Source organism: Pan paniscus, chromosome 9 (assembly GCF_029289425.2).
Source record: "Pan paniscus chromosome 9, NHGRI_mPanPan1-v2.0_pri, whole genome shotgun sequence".
Taxonomy (NCBI): Eukaryota; Metazoa; Chordata; class Mammalia; order Primates; family Hominidae; genus Pan; species Pan paniscus.
This window is the reverse complement of record NC_073258.2, coordinates 132,251,871-132,264,185: the sequence shown is the minus strand read 5'-3', so window position 1 is coordinate 132,264,185 and position 12,315 is coordinate 132,251,871. Positions and strand designations below refer to the sequence as shown.

The 12,315-nt window shown below is 46.0% G+C and overlaps 1 protein-coding gene and 1 long non-coding RNA gene across 8 annotated transcripts in view; one reads left to right on the top strand and one right to left on the bottom strand.

Annotated features, from left to right (window-relative positions):
• The window catches only part of NTM (neurotrimin), a 965,686-nt gene that overhangs the window by 758,279 nt on the left and 195,092 nt on the right, over positions 1-12,315 (bottom strand). The gene's annotated exons all lie outside the window — the stretch shown is intronic.
• The window catches only part of LOC117975077 (uncharacterized), a 37,185-nt gene that overhangs the window by 5,776 nt on the left and 19,094 nt on the right, over positions 1-12,315 (top strand). The window contains exons 2-4 of the long non-coding RNA XR_008620304.2: positions 418-470; positions 953-1,022; positions 1,979-2,070. This is a non-coding gene — a long non-coding RNA (uncharacterized LOC117975077). The remainder of the gene's footprint in view (positions 1-417; positions 471-952; positions 1,023-1,978; positions 2,071-12,315) is intronic.

Here is a 12,315-nt window from a genome sequence, read left to right as displayed (position 1 = left end):
GCTGGGGATTGCAGAAAGGTAGATTCCCATTCGGTCATCTCAACTCTAAAAGTTACAGTGATCTAACAAGAAAACACCCTAATTTCATTAACTATGCTCCTCAGTTAGACTGTGCCATTTCCTATGCTTCGGTTTCCTTAGATGTCCTATTGGAAAGAGCAGTACTGAACATCTCTATATGTTGTGTACTGTCATATAAATATTAGGGTATGTAGTTCTTATACTCCAGAAACATTTCAACCAGAAGAGAAATTAAAATATATAGGCCCAAAGACATATACTGTAAGTGTACTCTAGGAAGAAAGGTTTAATGTGATGGGGGGCTTCCTGTCACAGAAGATGTTTAAAGTGTGTCTATATAAAGGCCTATTAGTCTTACCATAATTTAACAGTGTTAAACTGGTTTCCTTGTTGCAGGACTTCTCAGAGCCTTTGTATGCTGAAGTTCACTGTGACTCTTTCGGAGGAGGGTAGGTATCCAGCAATTTCCTAAACTGGCGAATTATGGAGCCTTTATCCCCATTTTATTAAAGAGTCATCCAAAGGGACTGGTTTTCTGAGAAAAATTTTGAGAATTCCTGCTGAATAGGAGATTATTGCACTAAACATAGATTGAAGTGCTTGCTGTCTAAAGTCTCTTCCAAGCCTGAGAGAGCTCAGGCCACAGCCAAGTAGGGGGCTTTTTGGAGAAGAGCAAATCAGGAGGATTGCCACTATTCAAATAGCCCCAAAGGCCCCCTCAGCACTCAGACATAGGTCCTCCCAGAGGTAACAGTGGGGAGTGGGGAGGGAGCAGCCCCCGTCGATGCCAAGGGACTTTGAGGCTGCTTTCCATTCAAAGCCTGGGGAGACAACTGACTTCCCAGGAGGAATAATATTGCTTCCTTTACAAAGTGTAGGCCACACCTCTTCCTTCCACTGTTCTCCTAACTTCTCTTTCTTCTTCACCCAGGGAACTCTGGGACTGGCATTGACTGTAGATCACTGGACAGGATCCCAGCCATCCCTAAGTGAACGTAAAGGTGCATGTGTAGACACACACACACACACACACTCAAGCACATACACACACTCTAGTTTGCATTTCTTGGGTGTGTCAGTGTAGCCCAGTGGGGATACCTTAGGCCTGGGACTCTGAAAGCCCCTCACACACTGCATAACCTGGGACAAGTCACATCACCACCATCTGGGTCTCAATTTATGCCTCTGTAAAATAGAGTATGAACAACGCCTTTTTCCTAGATGTTGAAAGAATTAAAGGGAGTGGGGCACCTGAGGAGGCTTTGAGAATGGGGGCTTGTGGACACTCAGGGCAGCTTTTAGCTAATGGGTCACTAACTGGACTGGGGAGTGCAGTGATATCATTTCCTGAATTGCAGCCACCCCTGAATGGTTCACTATAACTATGAAGCATAAAGTTGGCATTTAAAGATTATTTGGATTTCCAAAGGCCGAGCCAGCCTTGACTCTCTAAGCACGTTAGAGCTGCTGTGCATCAACCCTCCCCAGACACCACACTGGGCGTCTAGCTCCCACACCTGCACAGCCGAATTCCTCCCCAACACCCACGTGCTGAAGCCATGAGAGGGAATAGAGCAATTTGCTTTAAAAATAAGGAAAAGAGCCTGCAGGCCTTTATCCCCTAAGCTAGCATGAGGCTGCTGTGGCTCGTGTGACGGGGCTGTGTCTGGTGAGCAAAAGAAGAAACTCCTGGAGATTCCAGTGCCTGCAGGTGGACAGTGCTCCAGCCCCCTAGAAGAAATCCACGTGGGGACAGGCACATTTTGGTCACCAACTCGAGAGATGACTGAGTAGCCTGCCTTCAGCTTCTCACTCTTTAAGAGAAAGGGCCCGATCTTTCCATGGAGAGACAGTACGGGGTACGACTCCAATTCAGGAGAGATTTGGGAGCAGAAAAATGTCATCTGGATAGACGGCACTTGTTGACGAAAATAATTTCTATTTCTTTTTCTTCCAGCTTCTCCCCGGCAATCATAGGAGAGGGAACTGTTTCAGAAGACGAGGCCTTGGAGGAGCGGGATGTGCCTGGGAGAGGTGGTCACCTACCGGGTAAGACTTTGAGAGAGAGTAGAAATTCTGTTTCTACCCAACAATGGGAGAAAACTGAAGTTACTTTCAGTTGAACTGAATTGTCCCCTGCTGGTTGGGAGTCCCTGTCTTCGTTTTCTTGCCATTTGAAAATATCACATAGGCTAGTTTATGTTGGTTTTCTACTGTGAGGCACTTTATGCAAGACTTTTCATCTGTTCCTTTCTACAGTATTGAAAAACAGAAATCTTGCAAATGAGCAAACTGTGGCTTAGGGACACAATGACAAATAAGCAGAGCCAAAATGTAAACCCCAGTCTTCTCTGTTCCAAAGCCAGGCTTCTGGGTCTAATTTTCCTCCTAGGAATGATAGAAGATGACATGGGCTCCAGGCAGCAGGTCAGACTTTACCAGTTGCTCCCAAACCCTCTCCAGCACATGCTCCTGGGCTTCGGCTGCTACTGCTTCTTGTTTAGGGATTCTCCAGGGGCATGTCAAGAGGAGGGAGTGCAAAGTCAGTGGTGTTCTGCTCAGCTCCACCGAGATCTTTACATGGTCCTGAGCCTCCTCTCCAGCCCCTTATGCTGGCTCTGGAGGCTGCAGGGAAATGGGGAGCAGACAGACAAGAGGTGACGGCGACATGGTCCGAGCTCTCCTCACCAGGTTGCTGAGTGTGTGCCAGGAACCCGTTCTCACTCCACCTGCACCCGGGAACATTCTCCTTCATCAGCAGAAGAGTTGCATATCTTGAGAAACTGAAGTCTTCATCTCTCTGTGATTGGGCTCTGCAGCAGCTTAAAAAGCTTCTGCCTGAAAGTGCAAATCGCGCCACACCTTAATAGCCTCTTTTCTAGGGCGACGTGGGCTTTTTAAGCTCCCAGAGCCTCTGTGGGGATGTCTGAGCTGCTCGCGTTGTTTGTCTGGCATGCATTTCTATTCAGGGAGCCGTCTCTGCAAAGTCTTTCAATGCACGCACAGTCATCCAAGGGAAAGAGAAACATGCTCTACATGAACATTAGTGGCAGCTGAAATTTGTCACACCAAAGGTCAAAAGGCATAGCCAGGTAAAGGAAGACAAAGGGAAGGAAGCAGGGATGGGGAAAATGGTAACATCCAGCCTGGATGGGAAGATTGGGACAGGAGTCACGGATGGTCCAGTTTTGGTTCTTTTAATTCTGGAGAAGAATAATGCCTAAGAGTGTCCTTAGGGGGCAAATATCTTCAATTGTTCTCTGTATCAGAAGGATCCTGGGTTCTGGGATGAGAATCTTGTCACAGATCACTGTACCTTTTAGCCAGGCTCCCCTTGTACATCAGGGCACCTCTGATGGTCTGACCCCGTGGCCTCCCTAGGAAGCACTGGGGCCAGTGATATCCTTTCTGAAAGAGAAAGGCTGCCCTGTGTGTGCCTGTGTCCTTCTCTGCATGCCAGAGGGCACCCGGCTGCACACTGACCCACCAGCCAAGCACTGTGGGTTGACCTGATGTGCGTGTTTTGTGCATTTCAATGGGAGTTTATGAAATGTCTGAGCATGGGTCAAATTTCTTTTAAATTGGCCCAACCAGGGTCTCAGATTGCTGTGGTTGTTGTTTCAAATTGTTCGCCTAGCCCACTGTACCTGGCCCAAGACAGAAAGCTGGTATCTTGGAAGACAGATTTCACTTTTTTTCATATGTGCTCTCTTCCTCCCAAAGCCCATATTACCAAAAAGGAGTCTCTGCGCTGAGGCACACTTGTGACCTAGTTCTGAAAGGACAAGTCCTGTATTGCCTTAATTAAATAGTACAGGATTCAGACTGCAGCCTTCTGTGCTGTGGGATCTGCTTCAGAGAAGGAAATCCGACATCTCTTTTGTCTTTTTACACCGTGCTCTTTAACAAAGAACGTAAACAAAAGGACAGAAGAATTGTCTCCCTAAACACAACGTTTTTCCAGCTCAGCATTCTTCTTTGACTGTGGTGCCAAGAGGCAGCCTGTGAGAGGGCACAGTTATTTTAAAATGTTTTGGTTTCCCCCAATAACTAATAATGGAGCTTTCCTCCCAGAATTGCATCTTTGCTGGCCTGTCATGCTAAGAGCTTGCCTGGGAGCTGGCGCCATTTCCAGTTCTATGACCTTGGGCGAGATGCTTAAACTTTCTGGAAAGCTCAGTTTTCTCCTGGGTAGATTAACACAGGCATAATACCTACTCTACAGGATTTTGGGGATTCGTGTTAATATATGTAAATCGTCAAGTACGGTGCTTGAAGCCACTGCAATGTCACTTCGTCAGAGTCTTTCAGACCAAGTGAGCAGCTCCTGCCAAGCTACTAACTGCACTTCCCCTCCCCAACTCCAGCATTTATAAAAAAGCATGCTTAATTAGTTACCTAATAGTTAATACTTCCTGAGCACCTCCTTGTCTGAAGCACTTCTCACAGCAATGCCATGAGGAGCCACTATTATCCCCATTTCAAATCAATCATTTGAGGCACAGAGCAGCTAAGTGACTTGCCCGAGGCCGCACAGCAGAACTGGGATTCAGCACAACTGGTTGGAAAGCCATTGCTCTTAACTACCACTCTGCACTGCCATGCTGCCTTAATCAGCTCTTCCATGGCTGTCTTCTCCGCCACTGTCTTCCCTCTGGAGAGCCAGGGGTGTATGATTCTTGTTCATTTCTGAGTCTGCAGTGCCTAGCATGTAATAGGCAATTCTGTTTACTGAATAATTTTTATTATTTTGTATTTATTTATCTATTTTTGAGACGGAGTCTCCCTCTGTTGCCAGGCTGGAGTGCAGTGGCGCCATCTTGGCTCACTGCAACTCCTGCCTCCTGGGTTCAAGTGATTCTCCTGCCTCAGGCTCCTGCGTGGCGGGGACTACTGGCACGCACCACCACGCCTGGCTAATATTTGTATTTTTATTAGAGACGGGGTTTCACCGTGTTGGCCAGGATAGTCTCGATCTCTTGGCTTCGTGATCCACCCACGTCAGACTCCCAAAGTGCTGGGATTACAGGCGTGAGCCACCACGCCTGGCCTTGTTTTTGAATTATTATTATAGCCTGCACTGTTTCCTACGGGTAAACACTCTACCAATTTGTGATCTACTAAGTCACTCCTTTTAATTTGTTCTAAAAGCATCTCTTTCAAGGTTCGTTTATTGCTTCTAGGTTTTAGAAAATTTTAGGATTTGTGAACCAATTCTAGAGCAGAGCCAGAACCAAGGAACGGAGAATGTTCCTGGAATGTGGCCGAGGAGTATTACTAGAGGACAGTTAGAGCTTTACAAAGCGAAATCAAAGGACCACCCACTTCAGAATTTCCTGGGGGCCTTACAAATAATGCTGATTCCCATGAACTGAATGAAGGCCTCTGAAGCTGAGGTCCAAGAATCTGCCTTTTCAATAAGCTTCGAGTGATTCTGTGCAGTTTTCAGTTATGGGAGCACAGACTTAGAAGTCTTAAGAGCAAAGACCAGAGGAAAAGGAAGACTGATATAGACAGAATAAATGATATCTGGGAAGAATGCAGGAATTAAAAGAAAAAGACAAGCTCCTAGGAGCTTCCCTGAGTGGGGACCACAGGCCAGAGCAGAACTTCAGCCCATTCTAAAGTGACATTTCTGAGGCTGGAAAGTGTGAGCGTGCAGCTGGAGTCAAGAAGGCCCAGGTCTTTCTTAGGCCTAGAAAACAGAGATAGAAGCCGGACGTGGTGGCCTATGCCTATTATCCCAGAGCTTTGGGAAGCTGTGGTGGGAGAATTACTTGAGGCCAAGAGTTTGAGACCAGCTTGAGCAATGTCGCAAGACCCGTGTCTACAAAAAAAACTTTTTAAAAGTTAGCCAGGCATAGTGGTGGGCACCTGTAGTCCCAGCTCTCAGGTGGCTGAAGAGGGAAGATTGCTTGAGCCCAGGAGTTTGAGAATGTAGTGAGCTGTGATCACCCTACTGTAGTCCAGCCTGGGCAACAGAGTAAAACCCTGTATCAAAGAAAAAAAAAAAAAGAGAGAGAAGAAAAAAAGAAAAGTAAGATAGAGAAAAACCTGAGTGTATAAGCAGGAATAAAAAATGTCATTAAAAGACATATGAAATGTCCAGGACAGGTAAATTTATAAAGACAGAAAGCAGATTAGGGGCCAGGCACCGTGGCTTACGCCTGTAAACCCAGCACTTTGGGAGGCCAAGGCAAGTGGATCACCTGAGGTCAGGAGTTCGAGACCAGCCTGGCCAACATGGTGAAACCCTGTCTCTACTAAAACATACAAAAATTAGCCAGGCATAGTGGTGGGCACCTGTAATCTCAGCTACTCAGGAGGCTGAGGTAGAAGAATCACTTGAACCCGGGAGTCAGAGCTTGCAGTGAGCCAAGATTGTGCCATTGCACACCAGCCTGGGTGACAAGAGCAAAACTCTGTCTCAAAAAAAAAAAAAAGAAAAAGAAAAAGAAAAAGAAAACAAAAACAGCAATAAAAAGAAAGCAGATTAGGGGTTGCCTAGGACTGCAGCAACGGTAGGATTCAGGAGTAGATGCCTAAGGAATTCAGGGTTTCTTTCTGGATAACGAAAACGTTCTAAAGTTGATTGCAGTAATGGATGCAAAATTCTATGGATATACTAAAAGCCAAGTGTGTGGATACTTCAAACAGGTGAATGATATGTTATGGAATTGTATCTCTATAAAGCTGTTGAAAAAGAGAGAGAGAGAGCATCTGGGAGCTATTAAGTATACAGCTGGGCCAAGCTCAGTAATGTGAACTGATATATTTGTAATCCTCCCCAACATTACTAAGGCCCCCTCATATTCTAATTAGCAAGGCTGACTTTGAATGCGTGCTGGTGCTCCATACTCAACTGGCCGTGGTGGAATGAAGAACCATCAGAGAGGTAGTGGACCTAGGCTGTGGATTCTAGGCCCAGTATGTGCAGAAGAAATCTTCCCGCCATGTTGGATTGTCTCAGTGGTGGTGTTGAAAGACTCCCATGAGAAGTGTGGGTGCAGCCTGTGTGGGGGGAAGACTACCCTCTTTTCAGATCTGACCAATCAAAACTATGCAAAGGTCTCTAGATGGACAGTTGCTATGACGTCATATGAGACTAGGAGAATTTCTCACTCTTCTTTTCTAGGCTAGAATCTAACTCCTGGCATTTGCAATGTGACTTTGGGCAAAGAGCTTAGCTTTTCTAAGCCTTAGCTTCCCCACTTGTGAAATGACAATACCATATCAAGTGAAGGTTAACAGGTCAGTGAGTTTCTTTCTCTGTAGAATGGATCTAATATTCACTGTCTTGCAAGAGGACTGTGAAGATTTACTGAGGTATAGTCCAGGACTGAGCCCGGTATGTGGTCGATGCCCTAGAGATGCTGGCCACTTTTGCCGCATCTTTTTTGTTTACTGTTTATAATTGGAGGATAGTTCATTTATGAATAATTAATAATGATTTAGGCAAATTGAACTTACTTTCCTTACCACTGAAACAGAGAGAATTTTCCTCCTTCGGCTGTCGAGAGGATTCTGTGACTTACTATATGTAAAACACATAGGACTGTGCTCTCAGCTGATGATGCGGTTTCAGTAGTGTCTGCTATGCTCTAGTAGTAATAATAATGATGCCATCATTACTGTTTATGAATTTATTTATTCAGCAAGTAATTACTGGGCACATACCATGTGCTATGATTGCACCTCTGTCACTACAAATGTCTGTAAGAATTTGGGTCCCTGGGAACCCAGGTGATGTTCCATCTCTCCCATCTGTTCTGCCTTCGCTGGTGCCATCTTCTCATTTTGATGGGCAAGTGGAATGGATTCAAGTAGCATCTTTGTGAAATAATTTGGGGAAGAAACACGCAGGACTTTAACATTTACACAACTGAGCTGATGCAGGCTCATACTTCCATTTAGAAATTATCACTATTTATTAAAATGGAAAGAAGATTTTTTAATGTTTGTGGTAAGTTGTATTCCTCATGAACTGGAAGAGTTAACAGGATGGGCCCTGAGCAGCAATGCTTCCAATAGGACACATCTTTTAGGCTTTCCAGGTCAGAGCTTTCCCAGGTATCTCTGGCCAGACTCTAGATTTTTGGGTTTCTTTTTTTCAGACAGATTCTTGCTCTATTGCCCAGGCTGGAGTGCAGTGGTGCAATCTTGCCTCACTGCCAAACTCTGCCTCCCAGGTTCAAGCCATTGCCCTGCCTCAGCCTCCCAAGTAGCCGGGATCACGGGTGTGTGCCATCACGTCCGGCTAATTTTTGTATTTTTAGTAGAGAAGGGGTTTCGCCATGTTGGCCAGGCTGGTCTCAAACTTCTGACCTCAATTGATCCACCTTGACCTCTCTAAGTGCTGGGATTACATGCGTGAGCCACCGTGCCCGGCCTCTAGGGTTTTTTTAGGTTTCCCACCAAGCATCTCCCAGCCCCTCTCTTCCCCAGTCCCCCACAGGGTCTCTCTGGTGATGAGGAAAAGACATGTTCCTTAGGTGAAATAGAACGGGAGCTTCCAAACGTGCCCATCTCCCCAGCTTACACCCAACCCCCTAAGCTCCACCCCCACATCCTAGCTCTGACCACCTTGAGGGTCAAATTCCAGCTGAGAGATTTTTCGAAGACTAAAATGTGGGGCTTCTCTGAGGAACTGCTTTCACTTCTAAAGCCTCTTCTGTTCAAGGTAGTACCTGGCAGGACTTCTAATCACAGGCAATTGATATTCTACTGAGCATCTTTGGAAAATAATCTGCAAACAAGAGGCTGCAGGCTATAAAAGTCTCTCTTTCTCACTCCCTCTTCCCCCTGTCTCTTTTTCAGAACAAGGCTTACAGCTTAATAAAAATACAACCCAAGCAAAAGCAGGAAGCCTTAGCACTTTGCCCAACAATATTATCCTTTTAAGAGTTTTATTAATCGGTTTAAAGTTGTGCCGCATTTGGCTAAGAGGTGCAAGGTGCCTTCCCCTGCTGACAAGACTGTCCTTGCATTTCAGGAGTTGGCACGGGTGGCTCAATTAACAGAATGGCGGGGAAAAGAGGGTCAGCCTGGGAAGGCTCGAGACTCACACTGCGTGGATGATGAGTCGAGCAGCAGTTTGGCTCTCCTTCTGCATGCCCCTTGCATCTAGCACACGTGCACACACACAGACACACATACACACACACACGCACATCGAGACACACACACACATGCACCAGTGGCAGGTACGGGGAGACTCCCTCCTGGAGAAAGCAGCATAAAGGAATTCCTGATTTGTTTTTACCTCTTGTAAAGGAATTTGTACATTCTGCAAGGGAGACTTACTGGCGAGCAAGAACAGACAAATGCATCTGTCAACTTAGCAGCATCATTTGAGCTCAATCAGTGTGGCGCTGGAGGAGTCCCCTAAATGTTTAATTTCTTCTCGCACCATAAGCGCCATGATAGGTCTTATCAGGATTATATTGACTGCACAAAATGAGACCGGGTGTGGGGCAGTTTTCTTGAAGGGAGAGACGTTAAGAGCACAAGTCAGGAGTCCATTTAACAGGTTTCTAATAATATCATCTCATATCGACATCACATTTTCATTCCTAACCACTTCAGGCTTGAGGTGCACACAGGTTACCCATCCTTTTCTAAAACCCAGTGTTTTCTAGTTTGGGGCTGACAGGACTTCAGGTAGGACAGAAATAGAACTTCCTGACTATGTAGATGGGTACGCACAAGGACCACGATTCTCCCTTGAGAATGCTAGGCAAACGATGGGCAACTGAGTTACATGGTTGTGCTGAGGACATGGGGGCTCTAGATGACTCCAGTGAGGTGCCCCGGGTCCAGGGTGTTCAGAAGTCACAGGGCAGAGTCCCCACAGGATCTCAGGGCCCTTTGCAGATGTCTCAGACATCTTCCTAGCACAACTGCAGAATGGCTCAAATGTATGATTAATTTTTGCTCTAAAAATGGAGAACATAAAGGCACTTACTTGCTCACTCAATTATGCATCCAATATTTATTGAGTACCATACAAAGTCCAGACACTGCTCTCACAATGCCCTGCGGCTGGAACGGGAAGGAGCCATGACAACAAAGATGTTCAGCCCAGCATGGAGAATGCCAACAACCGAGCTGTGTACAAGGTGTGGCAATGGCACGAGAACAGAACCAACCCCGCTCTCACCTCCTGGGAAGCAGCAGCGAGGCAGGAGAAGACCTGGAAACCTCACGAGGAGACGCTCTACCTGGGCCAACAATATTGGTTGGATTTTTCTGGACAGAAAGAAGAGTTCATGCCATGCCAGGCAGAGAGACAAGCATGGATAAGGGCGCAGACGATGAGAAACAAAGTGTTCAGGAAGCTACTGGTGTTTGGTTGAGGCTGGAGGTGGACAGAGAGGCAGGAGGTCCTTGCAGAGGGGGTGAGGGGTCAGCTGCAGGAAGGGGGCTGCTCCCTGTGTTCACAGGGGACAGTGTTGGGGTGAGCAGACCATCAACATGCGCGCCAGGGTGTCTGCAGCTCCCTCAGAAGTGCTGTCCTTCTCATGCGGGGGGAGGTACCGCAAGCATCTGCGATGTGAGAAGGACCAAAGAAGGAGTATGTCGTCCTGTCCCATACCGCATGGCGGTGTAGGTGACAGGTACTAGAAACACAGCAAGGGAAAGGGCTTTGCGGCCTGGGCAGTGCACACATGGGCAGATGTAGAGGAAGCGAAGGGCTTCACTTACAGAAGAAAGCTGTGTGTGTGTGTCTGTGTGTGTATGTGTGTGTATGTGTGTGCATGTGAGCATGTGTCCGAGCATGTGTGTTGTAAGAATATTCTTGAAGGGAGCAACGTCTGAAGAAGGCTCAAAGAGGAAAATGAATATTAAAGTCACAATTGTTAAGGGGCTAGATCTCATGGTACGTGCTCTTGCCATAAGAAATTAAAATTTAAAATAAAAGAAGTAAAATGAATGGACATGAAGAAACTCTTGGAGGTGATGGATATATTTGTTACCTTGATGGTAGTGATGATAACATGAGTATACACATATGTCCAAACTCACCATGTTGTATACAATAATTATATGCCATTTTTGTATATCAACAATACCTCAAAAAAGCTGGAAAAATTAAAAAAAAATTGAAAAAGAAGAGACACTAAAGAGCTTGCTCTCTCTCTCTCTCCCTCCCTCTCTCTCTCCCCTCTACCCACCCTATCCCTCTACTATGTGAGCACACAGTGGGAAGGTGGCTGTCTGCAAGCCAGGAAGAGAGTCCTCACCAAAACCAGACCATGGTGGCACTCTGATCTCAGACTTCCAGCCTCCAGAATTATGGGAAATAATTTTCCTTTGTTTAAAAACAAACAAACAAATAAATAAGGTGGCATAAATAAATAGGGTGGCATAGGGACTATCTGCACCAGGATGAAAGAAAGAGGGAGTGAAAAGGACCTCATGGTTAGTCAGTTCCTCCCTTAGTAAAATGGAGTAGATACTGACTAATTCCAAAAGAACCTGCAGGAATCAAGGGGCATAAACCACTGGCAGAGAAAGCCTTGCACAAAATGTCTGCTTCTGCAGTTGAAGCTGATAAGCAATTACAGTGTTCCTAGTGAAGCAAAGACTAATTTTACTTTCTTGGTGGCCTCAGGTTGCAGGACCAGGACAAAGTCTGGGGAGCAGAGTCAGGTCTCTCTTTGGCAACGCAGCCACATAAGCACTTGCAGGCTGTTTTAAAAACAGCGAAGGAACAGTAGAGATGGTTTGCTCTAGGGGCCGTTGTGAACCTAGCATAGAGAGCCAGGCCATTCATTAAGCGTCATGGACAGAAAACCAAAAAGGAGAAAATGACCACCAATGCCTTGCACTATTTTTATCACCATAAAAAGCACAGGCCATTGTCTTGGGGAAGGGGGTTCATTTGACACAGTAAATTAGTTTGAAACTTTTAAGAGAGAGGGTGCCTAGTTATTTGAAATCAATCCAAGGGTGTTGTACTAAGTCTTGTTTCTTAAAAATATGTGGTATTTGGTTTCTGTGCTGAGCCAAAAAAAAAAAAAAAAAGTGTCTGGAGCTGTCACAGGAGAAATAGAAAGCAAGTTCAGCTAAGGTCTGGCCCTGGCCCGCCCAGGCTAACACCCATCACCCGGTGGGAAGAAAGTGAAGAAAGGGGAGGGGGGAGGAGCCTTGTAGAGAAGATGCCCAGGGATGATGGTAAAAAAGGAAGATTTTTCTTGCAGGCTTCCCCAGAGAGGGGCTGCTAGAACTTCCATTTAGAGAGTGCCGTCTTTGACAAATGGTAATTTTTTTTCCCACTACCCGATAAATTAC